Source organism: Spermophilus citellus (genome assembly GCF_964194105.1).
Source record: "Spermophilus citellus genome assembly, chromosome: 19".
Taxonomy (NCBI): Eukaryota; Metazoa; Chordata; class Mammalia; order Rodentia; family Sciuridae; genus Spermophilus; species Spermophilus citellus.
In genome coordinates this window covers 13,619,343-13,640,518 of record NC_138201.1, presented here as the reverse complement: position 1 = coordinate 13,640,518, position 21,176 = coordinate 13,619,343, and positions in this window count along the sequence as shown.

Sequence of the window (21,176 nt, the reverse complement as noted above, 5' to 3'; positions counted from 1 at the left end):
GTCACCAGCCGGATCTGAGCAGGACCTGCCTCAGCTGCCTTACTCATTACACATCCCATCTGTCTCTCATGCTTCTTGGCAGTCAAAGAGCTTGATCCATTATGCATCTCATAATATGACAAAGATTATATAACCACCAGGCTATCAAAATCAGGGGACCAGAAATAATGGGAGCATCACTTTCAAGGACTTTCCTCTCAGTTTTAATGTCAAGGAGTATAATGGTATCTGTTAGAGGATTCTAAATGGAAATAAAAACAATAAAAACAATCACAGACACAAATATATGTGCACAACCCTATAATGATTAATTTTCTCAGCTTTGTTGAAAAAAAATGATGCACAGTCAAGCATGGCATGATGACATTTCTATTAATGACAGACTGCACATACCACCATGGTCTCATGAGATTAGTGGTATCATCACCATCTTGGTTTGTGTAAGTGGACTCGGTGACATTGGTTCAATGACAGGAGCACCTGTCTTTAAACAATGCATGTCTGTATTACCTGTCTTTTGGTAAGAGACTCCCAGAATCATTAACCAATTTTGTGATCCAACAAAGTCCCACTGTTGCCAAGGATGTTGCCATAAAGTTGCAGTTTATGTATAAAGGAATGAAAACAAATGATACTATATCTTTAGTGGGTGGCTTAATGATATCTGTAGGATGATATTTTAGCCATAAATATGATATAGACAATTAATCATATTTTTGCATTATCAATTTGCTACTTTGACTAGGTGAGTAGTGATCTTATGACTAAGTGTTCATTGGCTATCCTAGAAAGACATCCTTTTATACTTCACTTTGCTTGTTAGAGTGTTCTAATTATTAGTAAGAGTCAAGTTAATAAATGCATGGCGAGCTCTTAGCACCAGAAAGCAGAAACACTGTGGAACACATGGCAAATACTGTAGTACAGAATATGAATATTAGGGTCTCAGGGGAGCAGGACATCAGAAATCCTGATGGGGAGAGAGTTGCTAAATTCAAGAAAGGTGTCTTATCAAGACTTGAATACCCTCAAGCACAACATGAATTACTATTCAGCATGATTATTACTTATAGTTGCAAAATTCTTATTTGGAAAATTCCATCCCCTGAGGCCACTCAAATGTTGGTTATGATTCTGGGATTACTCACAGGATTTAAGGGTAGAAAGCATTTGTCTGCACTTTGGTCTCTTGCCATACAAGAATATTACCAGGAACCCAAGCAGTTTCATTTTCTATCATTCACTGGAGCCACAAGTTCTCTGTCTCTTTCTATTTTCCACATTTGCTCTCAGAAAAGAAAAGCCTCTTCTGCTTCACTTGAGCCTGAGCCACTGCGACTATCCCCCAAATGTGCCCTTGGGCACCAAATTTACATCTTTCAAGTTTCCTTCTCTTATGTTTTAGATACAAGGTATCCCCCAAAACTCCAATTAATGTAGGAGTATACAGATGTGAGATAATTAGAGCATGAGAACTGTGTGATCTGATGTGTGAATTATCCATTTGATGAATTAATAATGTGAAAGGATTTCCTCACTGTGTGTAAACTGTGGTCACTGGAGATGTGCCACTGGGGATGTGTCTTCTACCCCTGGCATTCTTTCTCTCTCTCTCTCTCTCTCTCTCTCTCTCTCTCTCTCTCTCTCTCTCTCTCCCTCCCTCCCTCCCTCCCTCCCTCCCTCCTTCCTTCCCCCTCCTTTCTGGCTACCATGGAGTTAGCAGCTATCCTCCACCATGCCCTTCTGCCATGAAGTTCTGCCTCATCTTGGGCCCCTATCAATGGAGTCAACTGACCATGGCTGAACCTCTGAAACTTATCACAGTGCTGAAAGCTGACACACCATCCCTAGCCATATATTTCAGTCTCGTTTAACTCAAGTGCCCAAATATCAGGAGGATACATTTAATTGGCTCAGTTGAGGTTGGGTGACAAACTCCTATCCAATCAGTTACGACCAGAAGATAGTGTCACATGGTATATCTGTCCCATGGTGCTTTTTTGAGAGGAGAGTAGTTTTCAGGAATCGTGGATGTGCCTGAGAAGTTTCCTCCAGAGATTAACACGTTATTACAGTATCCCAGAGATTGAGATGATGAACAGCATCGGAATGATGATCTTGGAATGGAATTGTAAAAGATGAACAGATCTATAACCTTTTCCTAATTTAAAAGTAATGTTATTAGGTCCTTAAGCTCTCTGTGAAGATGTGTGTGTGTGGGGTTATCCACAAATTTTAATTGATAGGACTTTAACAAGTCTTCAGGGAAATTTTCACAAAAGCATTTTTGTTTGACACTGAAACAGCCAACTTCATGTAAAAAACTTCGATGATAGATTTTTTAATAATGATGAACAATAAATAATAGTCTCAATTATTTGATTCTTCTTCTAATAAAAATATTCCCTCTTCTTTCAACATTTATTTCCACGCTCTCTTCTCTTTGAAGAAAGTATGTTTAATTCTCTTCTTTCAGTTGACTTCATGCTGAGCCAATAACTTCTTAAATAACAAAAGTGACCTGCAATAAACTCTGAGATATGAGTTTTAGAAATAAAATCTATACCTCTGCCATTCATTCAAGTGCACAGATCCATAACTCTTTCTTTTCCAAGCAAAATCAATTAGTGACCAAGTCCTGCCACTTTCTCTTTCTTAATGTCTATCAAATTCATCTCTTTTAATATCTCTTTCCTTCAAGCATTTGAGCACATAGCTGCTCCAGGAATAAGTCCTGAAAGCACATTTTTGCCTTTGTCTATCCCTTCTCTTAACAAACTTTGAATGGCTTACTATGATTTTCAGAACCATATTCACTTTATCACCATGGCATTTCAGAATTTTCTTTACACTCAACCCTTACTTTGTATTAGTCCATTTTCTGTTGCCATAATTAAATAGTCGAGACTGGGAAATTTCTAAAGAAAAGAGGTTTATTTAGCTCTTAGACTAATAAGCCTAAGACTCAAAGCCTAAGAACAGGGGATATTGTCTATTCAGCTTCTGGTGAGGGGGTCCCCTGGCTGTGTCACAGTCTGGCAGAGAAACAGGAAGGGAATGGACTACATGCAGAAGGGGTCAAGCACTTAAGGTGTCCTTCCTTTATAACAATATACTCTTGTAAGAGCTAATCTACTCTGAGGGCCTATTTTCTGTAACCTAATCACTTTACCCTTGGCCCCTCCTCTTCAAGGTTCCATCATCTTAACATCATCACATGGGGACCAAGCCTGCAACACACGAGCTTTAAAGAACAAACCACAACCAGACCATAGCAGTCTTTCTCTTATCCCATCCCTATCTCCTGAGATACATGACTGAAGAACATACTCTGGGAATCTATGAAAGGAAGGACACTCAAAGGAATGAATGAGAATTTTTTAAAAATTAAATTTGTTTTAATTAGTTATACATGACAGTAGAATGCATTTTGATAATCAAATATAATGGAGTATAATTTCTCATTCTTCTACTTGTACGTGATGTAGAATCACACTGATCATATAGGGTAATAATGTCTGATTCATTTTACTATCCTTCCTACCTCCATAACCCTTCCCCTCTCCACACCCCCCTACTGAATGTAAAGTAACTCTGTTCTTCCCGAGGACCACCCCTACATTGTGAATTAGCATCAACATGTTAGAGAAAACATTCAGCTTTTGGTTTTTGGGGATTGGCTTATTTCACTTAACATGATATTCTCCAGCTCCATCCATTGAGAAATTTTTTTTTCTTTTTTTTTATTGGTTGTTCACAACATTACAAAGCTCTTGACATATCATATTTCATACATTAGATTGAAGTGGGTTATGAACTCCCAATTTTACCCCAAATGCAGATTGCAGAATCACGTCGGTTACACATCCACAATTTTACATAATGCCCTATTAGTAATTGTTGTATTCAGCTACCTTAAATATCCCCTACTATCCCCCCTCCCCTTCCCTCACATCTTCTCTCTCTACCCCATCTACTGTAATTCATTTCTCTCCTTGTTTATTTTCCCATTCCCCTCACAACCTCTTATATGTAATTTTGTATAGCAATGAGGGTCTCCCTTCATTTCCAAGCAATTTCCCTTTTCTCTCCCTTTCCCTCCCATCTCATGTCTCTGTTTAATATTTATTTTTTTTTTTTAGTTATTGGTGGACACAACATCTTTCTTTGTATGTGGTGCTGAGAATCGAACGCGGGCCGCACGCATGCCAGGCGAGCGCGCTACCACTTGAGCCACATCCCCAGCCCCCTCATGTCTCTGTTTAATGTTAATCTTTTCTTCCTGCTCTTCCTCCCTGTTCTGTTCTTAGTTGCTCTCATTATATCAAAGAAGACATTTGGTATTTGTTTTTTAGGGATTGGCTAGCTTCACTAAGCATAATCTGCTCTAGTGCCATCCATTTCCCTGCAAATTCCGTGATTTTGTAATTTTTTAGTGCTGCGTAATACTCCATGGTGTATAAATGCCACATTTTTTTTTATCCATTCATCCATTGAAGGGCATCTGGGTTGATTCCACAGTCTAGCAATTGTGAATTGTGCTGCTATGAACATCGATGTGGCAGTATCCCTGTAGTGTGCTCTTTTAAGGTCTTCAGGAAATAGTCCGAGAAGGGAAATAGCTGGGTCAAATGGTGGTTCCATTCCCAGCTTTCCCAGGAATCTCCATACTGCTTTCCAAATTGGCCGCACCCGTTTGCAGTCCCACCAGCAGTGTACAAGAGTACCCTTTTCCCCACTTTTTCTTCTATCAGACGCAGAGTCTCTGATTTGATATGAAGCTCCTTGATCCATTTTGAGTTAACTTTTCTGCATGGCGAGAGAAAGGGATTCAGTTTCATTTTGTTGCATATGGATTTCTAGTTTTCCCAACACCATTTGTTGAAGATGCTATCCTTCCTCCATTGCATGCTTTTAGCCCCTTTATCAAATATAAGATAGTTGTAACTTTGTGGATTAGTCTCTGTGTCCTCTATTCTATACCATTGGTCCACCCGCCTGTTTTGGTACCAGTACCATGCTGTTTTTGTTACTGTTGCTCTGTAGTATAGTTTGAAATCTGGTATCGCTATACCGCCTGATTCACACTTCCTGTTTAGAATTGTTTTTGCTATTCTGGGTCTTTTATTTTTCCATATGAATTTCATGATTGCTTTATCTATTTCTACAAGAAATGCCATTGGGATTTTGATTGGCATTGCATTAAACCTATAGAGGTTTATATCACCATTTTGATGATGTTAGTTCTGCCTATCCATGAACAGGGTATATTTTTCCATCTTCTAAGATCTTCTTCTACTTCTCTCTTTAGGGTTCTGTAGTTTTCATTGTATAAATCTTTCACCTCTTTTGTTAGGTTGATTCCCAAGTATTTTATTTTCTTTGAGGATATTGTGAATGGAGTGTTTTTCCTCATTTCCGTTTCAGAAGTTTTGTTGCTGATATACAGAAATGCCTTTGATTTATGCGTGTTGATTTTATATCCTGCCACTTTGCTGAATTCATTTATTAGTTCTAGTATTTTCTTTGTAGATCCTTTTGGGTCTTCTAGGTATAGAATCATGTCATCTGCAAATAGTGATAATTTAAGTTCTTCTTTTCCTATGTTTATGCCTTTAATTTCTTTTGTCTGTCTAATTGCTCTGGCTAGTGTTTCAATGACTAAATTAAATAGAAGTGGTGAGAGAGGGCATCCCTGTCTTGTTCCAGATTTTAGAGGGAATGCCTTCAATTTTTCTCCATTCAGAATGATGCTAGCCTGAGGCTTAGCATAGATAGCTTTTACAATGTCAAGGTACGTTCCTTTTATCCCTAGTTTTTCTAATGTTTTGAACATAAAGGGATGCTGTACTTTGTCGAATGCTTTCTCTGCGTCTATCAAGATGATCATATGGTTCTTATCTTTAAGTCTATTGATGTGGTGAATAACATTTATTGATTTCCGTATATTGAACCAGCCTTGCATCCCAGGGATGAATCCTACTTGATCATGGTGCACAATTTTTTTGATGTGTTTTTGTATTCGATTCGCCAGAATTTTATTGAGGATTTTTGCATCTAGGTTCATTAGAGATATTGGTCTGTAGTTTTCTTTCTTTGAGGTGTCTTTGTCTGGTTTCGGAATCAGGGTGATGTTGGCCTCATAGAATGAATTTGGAAGAGCTCCCTCTTTTTCTATTTCCTGAAATAACTTGAAAAGTATTGGTATTAATTCTTATTTAAAGGTTTTGTAAAACTCCGCTGTATACCCATCTGGTCCTGGGCTTTACTTGGTTGGTAGTCTTTTGATTGCTTTTTCAATTTCATCCATTGATATTGGTCTGTTTAAATTGTGTGTATCCTCCTGACTCAGTTTGGGCAAATCATATGACTTAAGAAATTTATCGATGTCTTCACTATCTTCTATTTTATTGGAATATAGGTTTTCAAAATAATTTCTAATTGTCTTCTGTATTTCTGTAGCATCTGTTGTGATATTGCCTTTTTCATCACATATGTTAGTAATTTGAGTTCTCTCTCTTCTTCTCTTCATTAGCATGGCTAAAGGTCTGTCGATCTTATTTATTTTTTCGAAGAACCAACTTTTAGTTTTGTTAATTTTTTCAATAGTTTCTTTTGTTTCAATTTCATTGATTTCTGCTCTGATTTTAATTATTTCTTGCCTTCTGCTACATTTGCTGTTGTTTTGCTCTTCCTTTTCTAGGGCTTTGAGATGACGTGTGAGCTCATTTATTTGTTCGTTTTTCCTTTTTTTGAGGAATGACCTCCTGGCGATGAATTTCCCTCTTAAAACTGCTTTTATTGTGTCCCATAGATTCCGATATGTTGTGTCTGTATTTTCATTTATCTCTAAGAATTTTTTGATTTCCTCCTTTATGTCTTCTGTAACCCATTGATCATTCAGTAACATATTGTTCATTTTCCATGTGATGTAGGATTTTTCCTTCCTTCTTTTATCATTGATTTCCAGTTTCATTCCATTATGATCTGATAAAATGCATGGTATTATCTCCACCCCTTTATATTTACTGAGGGTTGCCCTATGGCATAATATATGGTCTATTTTTGAGAAGGATCCATGTGCTGCTGAGAAAAAAGTATATCCACTTGATGATGGTTGATATATTCTATGTATGTCAGTTAAGTCTAGGTTATTGATTGTGGTATTGAGTTCTATAGTTTCTTTATTCAACTTTTGTGTGGAGGGTCTGTCCAATGGTGAGAGAGGTGTGTTGAAGTCACCCATAATTATTGTGTTGTAGTCTATTTGATTCTTGAACTTGAGGAAAATTTGTTTTATGAATGTCGCAGCACCATTATTTGGTGCATAAATATTGATAATTGTTATGTCTTGTTGGTGAAAGGTTCCTTTTAACAGTATATAATGTCCTTCCTTATCCCTTTTGATTAACTTAGTCTTGAAGTCGATTTTATTCGATATGAGGATGGCCACCCCTGCTTGCTTATGAGGACCATGTGTGTGGTATATTTTTCCCATCCTTTCACCTTCAGCCTGTGTATGTCTTTTCCAATCAGATGTGTCTCCTGGAGGCAGCATATTGTTGGATTTGTTTTTTTAATCCAGGATACCAGCCTATGTCGCTTTATTGGATAGTTTAAGCCATTAACATTCAGAGTTACTATTGATATATGGTTTGTACTTCCAGCCATGTTTGATTATTTATCCTTTTTTAAAAAAATTTAGTTTGTTTCTCCATGATTATCTTTCCCCTCGCCCTCTGTCTTTACCGAGGCACTTCCCACTGGTGGTTTTGGTTATTGTTTTTCATTTCTTCCTCGTGTAGTGTTTTGCTCAAAATGCTTTGCAATGCTGGTTTTCTAGCTGCATATTCTTTTAACTTTTGTTTATCATGAAAGATTTTTATTTCGTTGTCATACCTGAAGCTTAATTTTGCTGGATACAGAATTCTTGGTTGGCATCCATTGTCTTTCAGTGTTTGAAATACATTGTTCCATGACCTTCTTGCTTTCAGTGTCTGTGATGAAAAATCCGTTGTTAACCTTATTGGTTTACCCCTGAATGTAATATGCCTCCTTTCTCTTGTAGCTTTTAATATTTTCTCTTTGTTCTGTATATTGGATATCTTCATAACAATGTGTCTTGGCGTTGGTCTACTGTGATTTTGTGTGCTTGGTGTCCTGTATGCATCTTCAATTTGTATATCTGTTTCCTTTTTTATTTCTGGAAAGTTTTCTGTAATTATTTCATTCAGCAGGTTACTCATTCCCTTGGTTTGAATCTCTGTACCTTCTTCTATCCCGATGACTCGTAAGTTTGGTTTTTTTTATGTTATCCCATAACTCTTGGATGTTTTTCTCGTGTTTTTTTACCAGCCTTTCTGAGTTGGCTAGACTCTTTTCAAGATGATGTATTTTGTCTTCATTATCTGACGTTCTGGCTTCTACTTGCTCCACTCTGTTAGTGATACTCTCAATTGAGTTTTTAATTTGGTTTATCGTTTCCTTCATTTCTAGAATTATTGTTTGATTATTTTTTATAATCTCTATATCCTGATATAGATGCTGAACTTCTTCTTTTATCTGTTTATGTAATTCATTCTCAATGTGTTCTTTCGCTGCTTGAATTTGCTGTCTCGTATCCTCTGTAAGGTTCCATTCCATCTGTCTAAGGTGTTCCTTGAGTTCTTTATATGACCATTTTTCTGATGACTCTAGGTCCTCCTGAATATTTAGGCTGTCCTGCATTGTTTGTACTCCTTTTCTTCCTTGCTTTTTGAAGCTGCTCATGTTACTTCTTGTTCTGTTTGACTGCTGAGTTACTGTTTACTCCTATAAATTTATTTGATGCTTGGGAGGAGAGGTATTAGAAGGGAAGGGAAGAAGTCACTAAAGAGAATGAGAGTAAGCAGGTAGAATTCTCGGAAGGGGGAATAAGAAAATTGAAAAGAAATGAAAAGACAAAAGAAGAAAAAATATAGGAAAAAAAAGATGAAAAGAATTTTTTTAAAAAAATAATAATAATAATAAAAATTAAAATTAGAATTAGAGGAAAAAATTTTTTTAAAAAATTGAAAAAAAAATTTAAAAACAAGAAAGAAAAATGAAAATGAAAGAAAAAACCCAAATCAAAAAAAGAGAAAAAAAAACTAATAAATGCAGTCTTAGAGTTTGATTAATTTCTCTTCCATTAGGTGGCGCTGTGCCCACCAGGCCAAGTTTCTCCTGTCAATACGCGGAAACCAATCACCGTGCAGCAGCTCCTCCTCCCAGACTGGGCGAGTCTTCAATCCTGAGTGCCTAGGGCCTCCTCTTGTGTCTAGTCACTTCCCCACTTTTCCTCTAGCCAAGCCCCTTTCACCGGTGGCGCTCACCACAATACTGCCTACACACCAGGTCTGCTGCTCCCGGGAGCCCTGTTTTCATGAATGACTGGGCACACTCTCCCTGTTTGCCATTCCCTTAGACCCTAAATTTGTAGAGCTTGGGGCTGAGAATCCTCAGTGAATTTTACTTGCCCTCCGGTAGCCACGCCCCCGGCAGCTGGTGCAAGAGACCTCAGTTGTCAGCAGTGGTGGGAGCGGTAGCCGGGAGTTCTGCTCCGCGGGTCCCGCGCCACATCTGATTCCCTTGGTCTGGCTATCGCGCTCACAGGAGAGCTGGGAGGGGCCCTTAAGGTTTCCCCGATGTGTGGAGAGGGAAGGCTAGGGAATTACACACCTTTCAATGAAGTTATCTTCTCCGCCGCAGTCTGGTGACGTCAGTTCTCTGCCATGGTGGTATCTCTTGCAAATGGTGACAGTTCGTTTCCCTTTGCCGGGTGACCAATGCAACAGGTGGGTCCTTAGTGTCTCTCCCAAGCCCCGTTTCAAACCTGTGGCCACTACCTATGAAGGCTCGGTTGGCATTTACCTCCGTAGGATCAGAAGGTCTGACCAGTGTTTCAGCCGGATGGATTAGTGCTGAGTCACAGCTGTTTGTCTGCAGGAAGCAGGCGAACGGGAGCTTGAATTCAGCCGATCCGGGCTCAGTGTGTGTTCTGAGAGTCCCAGACTGTTCACCCCAGATCCACGTCAGCTCAGTATTGCCTAGTGATCCTGAGCAAACAGAATTTAGATTGTTTACGACTCCCTATGCCCGCACAGCTGAAGAGGTCAGAGACTTGATCTCTCCGCGCCTGCCGCCATGTTGGACTCTCTCCATTGAGAAATTTTTAACAATAATTTGATATTTGATATTTTATTTTCAAGTGTCAAAGTCACCAAGAGAAAAATTAATAAGACTATTGGTGTCCTTATACTACTCTCATAGTTTAATATTTGGAGTCTGTGTAAATTACTTACATCCAAAAGGCATTGTTACCTTCTCAGAGCTTCCAAAGTTTTTTTAGAACTTTTTCATAGGGTTTTGCTTTAATAATAAGATCTTTGACTAAGTGAGCTCTTTCACTTACTATCTTCCATCTCAAAAAGTTTCCCAAATCCCATTTCCCAAATCCCACTGAAAAGTTCTATCTTCCTCTTTGATTTGAGTTCTTCAATAACTGGGCTCAGAACTATGGGCGTCTTTAGCAGACCCACATGTTTACCCTTCTATCCACAGGTACTTATCCTGTCTTTGAATCCCAGAGCTCTTAATATGTGAACTACTTCTTTGTCCTAGAAAAGCATTTCATGTTGCTATGTGTTTTATTTTTTTTATAAGGCATTCATTGTGAAATGAAAGAAAATTGTACCTGGAATCAGACAACATTGACCATAGAGGTCATTTCATCTGTTCTTCCTTCCTTGATTCCATTTCATCTTCTTGGTAACTGAGCCCCAATCCCTCTCCATCTTCTTCTCCACTGCACTTTTTCCTTATGTTTCTGTATAGAAAGGTTGACTTTCTATCTACCCTTAGCATCCAGGGATGGTTCTCATTTAGCTTGAGCCAATTGGCATATCTAATCCCTCTCCCTGGCCCTATGGATCAGTAAGAGATGTACCTATAAGCAATCAGAGCCAAAGAGATACAAGGAAGTACCAGTGAGGCTTCTGGGAAAGGGAATTTGGCTTCATTCTCAGGTTCCACAGGGAGTCTCCCATTTTGTTGCCGTGAGAGAAGGTTTTAAGCAGCATACAAGACCCCTTGGACCCTGAGGATGAAGCCAACACTCAGAAAGCCAGGAAAAAAGCAAGAAGGAATGTTGCCCTCATGGTTTTTCCTTCTGTGTCACACACCCTGCCTAAAGCTGGTAGCTGTGACATTTTCAGTTTTGGCATGATGGTCTTTTATAACACAAAGACTCCTAACTGATGTTGTGTTCTCAAGCAAACCCTCATTTTTCTACCTCTGTAAATGAAGGTGGAGATAGTAAATACCCCCATAAGACTGCTGAGAAAAATAAGATGGAATGTTTGCAAGTATCTAATGACACAGATTCTTAGAACATTGGTATTTATATATTTTGTTTTTAAAAAGTAGTAGAAAGATCATGGGATTTGGAGTCAGAGCAGGCTTGAATTCAAAACTAATTCTGCCATTTTTTCTTTTTTTGGTGTCAGGGATTGAACTCAGGCCCACTCAACCAATGAGCCCTATCCCCAGCCCCATTTTGTATTTTATTTAGAGACAGGGTCTCACTGAATTGCTTAGCACCGCACTGTTGCTGAGGCTGGCTTTGAACTCATGATCCTCCTCCTGCCTCAGCTTCCTGAGCCACTGGGATTACAAGCATGTGCCAGGATGCCTGGCTAATTCTGCCATTTTTCTAGTTGAGTAAACAACTTCATAACTTGTAACTATTGTTATCCTCTTTTACAAAACTGGGCATCATAAAGGTATTTCTCTTGAAGTGCTGTTTTGTTGTCTTCAGAAAATAGGATATAGTGTTTGACCCAAGGTATTTATGCAACAGATACTGCTTATTTTCCCTTTCCCCTTCTGTAATTCCCCCTACTCACATATGTAACTATCGGTCCCCTCAGATGTGCTAGTCTTTGAGAAAATACTGCTAGGATCTTAAATGTTTGTTCATAATATGTCATAGCAACATGAACATCCTGAGAATGAATGAATACTAAGAATGATTAAGAAGTGTGCTCTTAACACATACATTCTTTATATCAACCATTAATCACCCAGAAACGTCCTTACTTTATAGATGAGAAACAAGTTGCCTACAGTCCCACAAATAACCACCTTGCAGAGCCAGAATTTGAACACCAGTGCCTTCCATTGCTAGTCTCCTATTAACTTTTCATCAATATGAACACACAAAGTTGAAACAGGAGAGTAGAAAATAAGAGGGAAAATGTAGTGTGGAATTGGTAGCTGTTCAGTCAAAGAAGCTACATTCCCTCCCACCCCCCACCCCCCTTCCAAAAAAGAGAAAGCCACCTGTCTGTCCCCGATTCCAATTGTTCCCATAGTCTTCACCTTCATATTCCCATACTGGTCCCTGAAATGATTTCAGAGCTTCCCAGTAGCTCCTCCGCGAGCCTCTGCACTGTTCTGACTCCTTATCCATAATATATCATGTTGCTGTGTTAGGGGATGAATCAGAGGCACGAGTGCCAGATTTGATTTAAAAGCTTTTCCGCTTCTTCTCTTAAAATTCCTGCTTCTATAATAAATGTTAGTTTGCATTTGCTCATAAAGGTATTTTATAGAGGAGGTACTTTGCAGTTATTTCATTATTTTTCCAACTGTAGAGAAGATAAATTTTGATGTCTTTGTTTGTTTTCATGTAGTCCTACGTTGTACATTTATTCTTTTTTTAAAGCAAAGGTAAATATACAGAGACGAATTAATATTTTATAGAAAAGAATTAGAGCTAGAAATTACCCCTGGCATCTGGTTTGTGGCTGGGAATACAGAGCCTGTTTTCTCTGTAGTTCTGTTCCTCAGTTAATTTCCTCCCTTCTTTCTCACCTGGGGGTGTGGACTTCCGTAATCATGCAAAAAGAACATATGTTTCTTTTTTTTGGGGGGGGGTGCGGGGTACCAGGGATTGAACTCAGGGGCACTTGGCCACTGAGCCACATCCCTAACCCTATTTAGAGACAGGGTCTCACTGAGTTATTTAGCACCACACTGTTGCCAAGGCTAGCTTTATACTCACAATCCTCCTTCCTCAACCTCCCTAGTCGCTGGGATTACAGGTGCGCGTCACCGAGCCTGGAAAGAACATATTAAAATCCCAGATCTCCTGCTTTCCTGACTCCAGCGTTGACAGTATCTGTCATGGATTCATCAGACAGATATCTATTTTGAGTGCCTACTATGTGTCAGCTACTCTTCTAGATCCTCTAAAAAAGTCAAGATAACTGTGGAAGAGGTAGAATGAAGTTTTCTACACCCATAAGCAAATCCCAAATCTGTTTCTTCTGAAGTAATTGAGTTATAAACAGGTTGTTCAAGCATTCTCTGTGCTTCTGTGGTAATAGGGAATCGGAATAAAAAACTAGCCAGATGTGAAAGAGTCTGACAAATGAAAAATGATTAGTACCTGGCCAGGGCCTTCAGCTTTCATTTATCCTGGAATTTTTCTGCTAGTTAGGACCGATGCTAGGTAGATGTAGTCTGTTGTCCAAGCACCCCTGAAAAATAGAACAAGCATTCCTTTGGCTTTACCCTGGACATAACATCATATTAAATGCTGGAGATACAACTAGGAAGAAGATATGGTTCCTTCCTTTAAAATGCATTCATGGTCTTTGGATGTATGGAGGCAGGTAGAATAGGACACCTATATTAACAGGTGAATGTGTGATCCAAGATGGTTCAATCCCCATTCTCCCTTTTCCATTCCTCTCCAATCTTATCCCTTGTGGAAGTAGAACATCTTTGGCATAATAATACTTGGAAGGTATAATTTGAGAAGTGATCACTATTTATCCTGCCTCTAATATGATCAATAATGATATAGAAATAATAACTTACATTTCTCAAAAAAAATTTGTAGTTGTAGATAGACAGCATGCCTTTATTTTATTTTTTTATTTTTATGTGGTGCTAAGGATTCAACCTGGCGCCTCACACATAATAGGCAAACGCTCTGCTACTGGGCTACAGCTCCAGCCCACAACTCACATTTTTGAATACTTAAGTGCCAGGCACTGTTCTGAAAGGTTTATGCATATTTCTTTAGTGATCCTCAAAACTATGAAGTAGGTTCTTTCATTATTCTATTTCCAGTTAAGGAAACTGAGGCCCAGAAATGTTAAGAATCCTGCTCCATAATTCAGAAGGGAGTTTTTCTTGTCAAATATGTGAGGCTCAGCCGTTGCCAGCCTTGGATACTTGAGGTCAGCAGTCTTGCTGCTCTGAACCTCAGGGGTGGTCTGTTGGAACCAGGAACTGGGTGAGGGCAGAGGCTAAGTTTGGTAGTGTGTGTGTGTGTGTGTGTGTGTGTGTGTGTGTGTGTGTGTGTGTAACAGTGGGAGATACAGAAGTAGCAAAGGACTTGAGGCTGATGCTGAGAAGAACATATAACATTGGAAGATCTGAAAGAAAGCCAGTGTGCCAGGGGTTAGGGGAAGAAGGGGTACAGTAAGGCTTGTGGTTAAGAAAAGAAACGGGGCTTGGGTTATGGTTCAGTGGTAGACTGCTTGCCTGGCATGTGTGAGCCATTGGGTTCCATCCTCAGCACCACATATAAATAAATAAATTAAATAAAGTTCCATAGACAACTAAAAAATATGTAAGAGGGAAAAAATGAAAAGTAGGGCTAGGGCACCAGGCTGGGCACAGCTCATATGAATTATCCTGTGAAACTGGTGTCTTTAAATATCCCTCTTCAATGAGGAATTATGTGGACCTGGTTAATGGTGACTGCTTCTCTACAGAATGGCTGTGGGTCCAGGAACTTCAGGTACCGTGGTAAGTGCTGGGGAAGATACAAGGGTGCAGTCTGCTGTTTAGTGCCCCTGAAACCATCCCAGGTGAGCAGCTACTTATATTCTTAGGATGCATTTGGCTACAAAGAAATCATGACTCAAATTGAGTTAAATATGAAAGAGATTTATCTTCCATAGAGAGACATATAATCAGGCTTGAGCCACGACGATTTGGTTGTTTGTTTCCCATTTACTTGACTCTTTCCTTCTCTTATCTGCTTGGCTCTCCGAGGCCACAAGATAGATGGCCAGAGCAACTAAGCCAGAGTGCAACTTTGTTCACATGGGAGGGAGATAATCCATCTTTCTGGCTGGGGGATACCCGTTCTCTCCTTTGGTTCTAATGGATTGACTTACACATACAACCTGCCCCTGGACCACTGATGATTACTAGAAGAATTTCCAGAGCAGATTGGCTCAGTTTTTAAATACAGTCACCAGCACAGACAAAGAGAGAACCACAATTAGCTGAAGACTAGTGAAGGACTGCTTCTGGGGGTAAACATGGAGTCAGTTATGGGAACAGAGTAGATCCTTAACAAAATAATCATTTTCAAAGAAAGAAGAGATGACAAAATGATGCTGTGTCAAACACCAATAATATTTACTTCTCTACTAATTCCATCTGTTCTTCACAACAGCCACAGAAAATACAGGCTTAATAATTGATAAGTTTCAAATCATAGTTTTCCTTGAGAATATCTATTGCAGTTAAAATCTCAGACTCTGGATGTAAACAGTCAGGTCCAAATTCAGGCTCCAGATGTCAGATTTTATACAATTAACTTAACCTTCTATCTAAATAATGGAGGTACTTAAAATTATTCCTACCACAAAGGGTTATGCAGAAGCTGATAGGAGAAGCTACTTATAGAAATCATGGAATTGTGTTGGGCACATGTTCAGAACCCCATAAATGTAAGCTAATGTTATTACCTGTTTGCTTAGTGCATAACGCTTTTGTGCTAGTTGTGATAAAATAGAGCTTGAACTTGTGATGTGATCAGAGTTTCTGGCTTGAAGACATCTTTGGGAATTGGCAAAACTGATACAAATTTAAAATGATTTCTTCTAAATGTCCAGTTTACGAACTGAAGTTTGAAAATGCAGTGAAGGCATTAAAAACTGCTCCCTGATATGAAAACATAATCAGGATATTAGAATTTCCAAGTATAGACATTTCTGAGCCCCTTCAAGGAACAGATGGACTTAAATATGAATGAATGAATGAATGAATGAATGAATGAATGAATGAAGTGATAACTAAGGTGTAATTAGTGGGAAGGAATAATGACACTGTTATTAGACTGGGGATATGCAGAATTAGAGAAGGCTCCAAACACCTTTCTTTCATTGCTCAAAAATCATTATAGGAGATTGGGGCTGGGGGACCTAGGAGACCTAGCTTCATGAGAATGAGTCCATTGCTTATGCCAAGACACATCCAGCCATTCTGTGGTTTTGCAAATCTCTCTCTTGAGAGAATGAGAAGATAATTTTCAAGGCAGCTAAGCCCACATAACCACTAAGATGGAAATGAAATTAATGGAATAGTTTTTATATTCCCTCTCACACTCATCTATAATAAATCACACAAAGCCACAGCATTTTCTGCATTTATCATACACATAGCCCCTTTTCTCCTAATGGCTGTGCTTCAATACCAGAGAAATAGATTCAGGGTCTAGAGTCTGGAAAAAGCCAGTACAAATCACTATCAAATAGCTGCAAAATGCATTTGAAGTCCAACTGTCACTCACCATGGGGACTGTTGTACAAGGGGGAAATGTTCAAATAAGAGAGGAGCTGGGAAAGACCAGTCCTCCCTTATATCATTTGACCTGTGCACCAAGTAACAGCACACCTTACCCCTGTCAACTTTGTGAGGAAGGCCACATTACAAGGACCCCCCTCTCTTCATCTTCTCTTGCATAACTTAGACTGAAACTGAAAGTTGTTGTATCCGATTACTTGGGGGCTCTTAAAAAATCCATCATCCCTGGAGGAAATATTTGGAAACCTCCCTCTCCGAAATTGGTAAATATGCTCTGGGCCCGCTTACTATCTTGCATTTGCAGTCCAGAAGGACTCTCTGTGTCAGACAATGTCATTGCCACTCCCCCACCAGAGGGCCAAGGCAAACCCAGACAGCAAGTATGAAAGGACTCCCTGTTGTCCTTCTCAGTCTTTAGAGATTAAATTGCTTCTTTGTTGAAGCTATACAAAGAAAAAGAATCCTGGACTGGAATGTAAGTGTGAAGTCTTTTGAAACTGGTGGTGTTTGCCTAAGGCTGTTTTTCTCCAATTCAATTGTATTTGATCCCTAGGGGTTAGGGCTGCTGTGCCTGTGGTGTGAGAAACTTCCAGATAAAATTAGATGTATTTGAATACATTATTTGTTCTATTTGAGGATTAGTTTATCAATTAGGAGTGCACTGGGCTGCAAGTAACAGAAACAGTTGCTTAACCAAACAGGGACTTAATTTGCTTACCTAGTAAGATCTATGTAATAAGGCAGTTGGTGATTTTAGGGACACCAAAAGTTTTATTTTCATCCTTAGCAGCCATCTTTCAACCTTAGCATGACAGCTTTTGTCCTATTTCTTGTTCTTTTAGTGTCACAGTGCATCTGCTTATCACTCCAGGGACCAAGGCAATGTTCAATGTGGGACGAAGAGAGCAAGAGGTTGACTAATGTCTCTGCCCTCCTTTTAAGGGAAGCAAAGGTTTCTCAGAAACCTGTCCCTGAAGACCCCACATCACCCTCAGTTGCCAGAACTGTCACATTTCTTCTCTAGTTGTAGGGACTATTACATATCAGAAATCTGAATTTCTTCAGATTTGGCTTTAGACCAATAATAATCTTGAATTTGGGGTTTATCACACATGCCATCTTGAACAAAATTTAGTGTATGTTAACAAGAAGAAATGTCTATTTGCTACTCAATAAATGGGGCTAGTCCCAGTAAATAATTGAGAATATTTTTTGACATCTAAAGAAACATCTAAAGAAATTAAGCAATAAATATACCACTTATGGAGACTATGCAATTTTTTGTAGAGTTTTATGTTTTTGAGAAAAGTAATAGGTGAATGGTTAGTGAAAATATTAACATATTAATACCATTAATATGTTAATGCTAATTAATTCTAGAGTGCGCTTTAGATTATGATTTCCAACCTGTTTTAATACACCTGTGTCGATTTCATTAAATTATTTGTACAACTGAAAACGTGGTACTTAATGGATTAAATACTAAAAGACACCAGAATGCGTTGCATGACAAAATGCAAAATGTGCAAATCTTTTTTTTTTTTTTTTTTTTTTTTTTTAGAGAGAGAGAGAGAGAGAGAGAGAGAGAATTTTTAATATTTATTTTTTAGTTCTCGGCGGACACAACATCTTTGTTGGTATGTGGTGCTGAGGATCGAACCCGGGCCGCACGCATGCCAGGCAAGCGCGCTACCGCTTGAGCCACATCCCCAGCCCCAAAATGTGCAAATCTTAAGCCAATATTTGAAGAAATCTTAAGCATCCAGCAACCACTGCCAGCCTTCCTCAGTGTGTAATTCTCTCTCAGTCCCTGCCTCCCATATAGTAACAAGAGGTGCTCTTTGAGTACCACAATCTGAAAATGTTATTCTTTGGTTTAAATTCCTTCTATACCATCCCAATACTGTTGGGGTAATGTTTGAAATTCTTCTTGTGACTCTCAGGATCCCCAGCCCATCTCCTAAAAGTCTTCCTGCTCCTCTTTTATAAGCTGAGTTCTTCAGAAGACCCAAGCTCTCTTGCCATGGAGTCTGGTACATGCTGCTCTTAGTCTATGGATCACTGTTCTGCTTCTTCCTGTACTTCTTTCCCCCTAAATCCCTGCCATCTTTCCAGCTGCTGCTTTCCCTGGGAAGACCTTCCTGGTGCACCTAAAGTATTTGATGTTCTTATGCATGCTCCTTCAGCACCCTCTCTCATTGTATTTAGCGCTCTTTATATTAAAATTGCTAAAAGTCAGAATGTGGAACTTTTACATCTTACCCCTCTGTTCACTGTTATCCTCTCTGCCTAGTATATTATCTGGTATTCACTGTGCATTCCATAAATATTTTGATTTTAGTGTGTTTTTAACTGCTTGAAGTTTGTGGAAATATACCTTCTCACTTGTTGAATGACACTAATTAAAAAGAGGAAGCTCTATCCTTTCTCAAAAAAAAAATTGAACAGGAAAAATTCAAATATTAGGAAAGGAAGACAGGGTATCAGAAGCAGAGAAGCATTTGACCAGTGGCCAAATGTGGCCCCAGTGCATAGTATATGAGGATTACTTAGTGGGAGATGACCATTTAGAAATCTTTCCCATGAGAACTGCTTTTCTCTTTATTAAGGCCCATATTTTCCTAATCACTTGCAATGGGGGTCCATCATCTTCTATTTAAATATTTGTTCTTTTGTTTTCTTCCAAGTTTACAAATGTGAGTATGGATCCTAGGATACTCTCCTTAAGCTGTCTTCCCTTTTCTAAACTGTCTGATTCTTCTTTAAATATATATGTGTGTGTGTGTGTATATATAATATATTAGTTTTAGGTGGATACATTAGTTTTTTTTTCCATGTGGTGCCGAGGATCGAACCCAGTGCCTTATGCATGCTAGGCAAGCAGTGTACCACTGAGCCACCACCTCAGCCCCTGATTCTTCTTTACATGTCTTAGCATCCATATCAGGCAGGCTGGGACCATGCAGTAGTAAAGAAAGCCCAGAGAACAGGCATGTTATTAGTGCATAAAATCACAGGTTCGTGGTCCAGAAGGAAGACAAGCAGGGAAAAGAATCATCTGAATTCTCAGATGTAGCCATATTTGGACCCCTAAGTTTTCCCCCAGACTGTCCAGGTTGATGAATCAGCAAATGTCTTTTTTGCTCAAGCTATTATGAGTTGAGATAGTGTTACTCATAAGTGAGTCATAAACATAGGATTTAAAATTGGAAGTGTAACAATTGTTTGGTCAGAAGTCTCATGTTTATTCCCATGGCCAATGGTGGGATATTCCCATGCAAAACAGAAGAGTCAATTATCAGAAAAGAGAGAGAGAAAGCCAAGAGTCTAACCAAAAGCAGAGGTGTTTTACCCAATCACATGTCCCTTTGTCACTGAACTTTCAGGTAAATTACTGAATTGCCATATTTCCCTCCTCCAAGACTATAACTTCCTTTGGAAAGGTGAAAACTGACAACTTTCTGAAAATTCATTCTTCAAGTGCCATTTTGCCAAGGCTAGTTCGCTAAAAGCCAGTTTGATAAAAGCACCAATTGTAAATTTTAATTTAAATTAAAAAGTATATTGAGTAAATCAGAATTAGCTAAAATATATAATAAAAATATAAAATAAATAATAATTCAAAATTAAGAAAAATTCTTCTTATCCCCACTAAGGTTTTTCCAAATGATAAAATGTGTTTTTCTAAATATTGCATTTAACAGCTAAAGTTGGACATGTCTGTTAAAACTGTGATCTTTGGCAAATTTTTATAAAGTTACAGTGAGCAAAGTTGATACATTTGACCAAATGATTCTTAGTAGTTAGGTTCCCTCCAGTAACCTGAACCTAGAGTGGCCACTAACATTCTTCACAAGTTCAGTTCACCCTCTGGAATTTACCCCACAAGGTGTGCTTCCCATGCACAAAGTGTGAAGTCCAGTTTAGGTGGGAAAAGACAGTGCAGATGAAAGAGGACATCTTCCACAGGAAAGTATCTACAGTGTACACACTGAAGCTTTATAACATTTTCCCTTTACTATGAACCCTTCACCAAGAGTCTGACCTAACAATAAAATGCCCTAGTTTTTAAAGAATCTCCTTTTACAAACATTTTAGGGCCTGTTTTCTGGGACTGATTTGGTCATATACCAACTCTGTGAACTGTGTATCAGGTTAAGCCAGGTTATGCTGCAGTAAGAAGTAGCCCACAAGTCTCAGTGCCTTCACATGACAGTATTGATTATTAATTACTTTCCACTTCCAAGGTGGGTCTACGGGGAGACACAGATCATCCCAGTTTTCTTTGAGGGTTCCCATATCAACATATAGCTACATTATCCAAACACCTAGTCTCATTGGTCAGCCCAGTAGAGGAAGAAGGAACATAGAAACCCAAACACATGCTTTTAAAAGTTTTTACTCAGAAGTGATTCCTCTCTTCCATTTATGTTCTATTGGTCAACCCAAGTCATACTGAGACAGTTAATTTTATGTGGGCAGAGGATGACAATCCTCCCTGTACTTATTTAGAAGAGAGCTGGATGTTGGTGAACATTGGT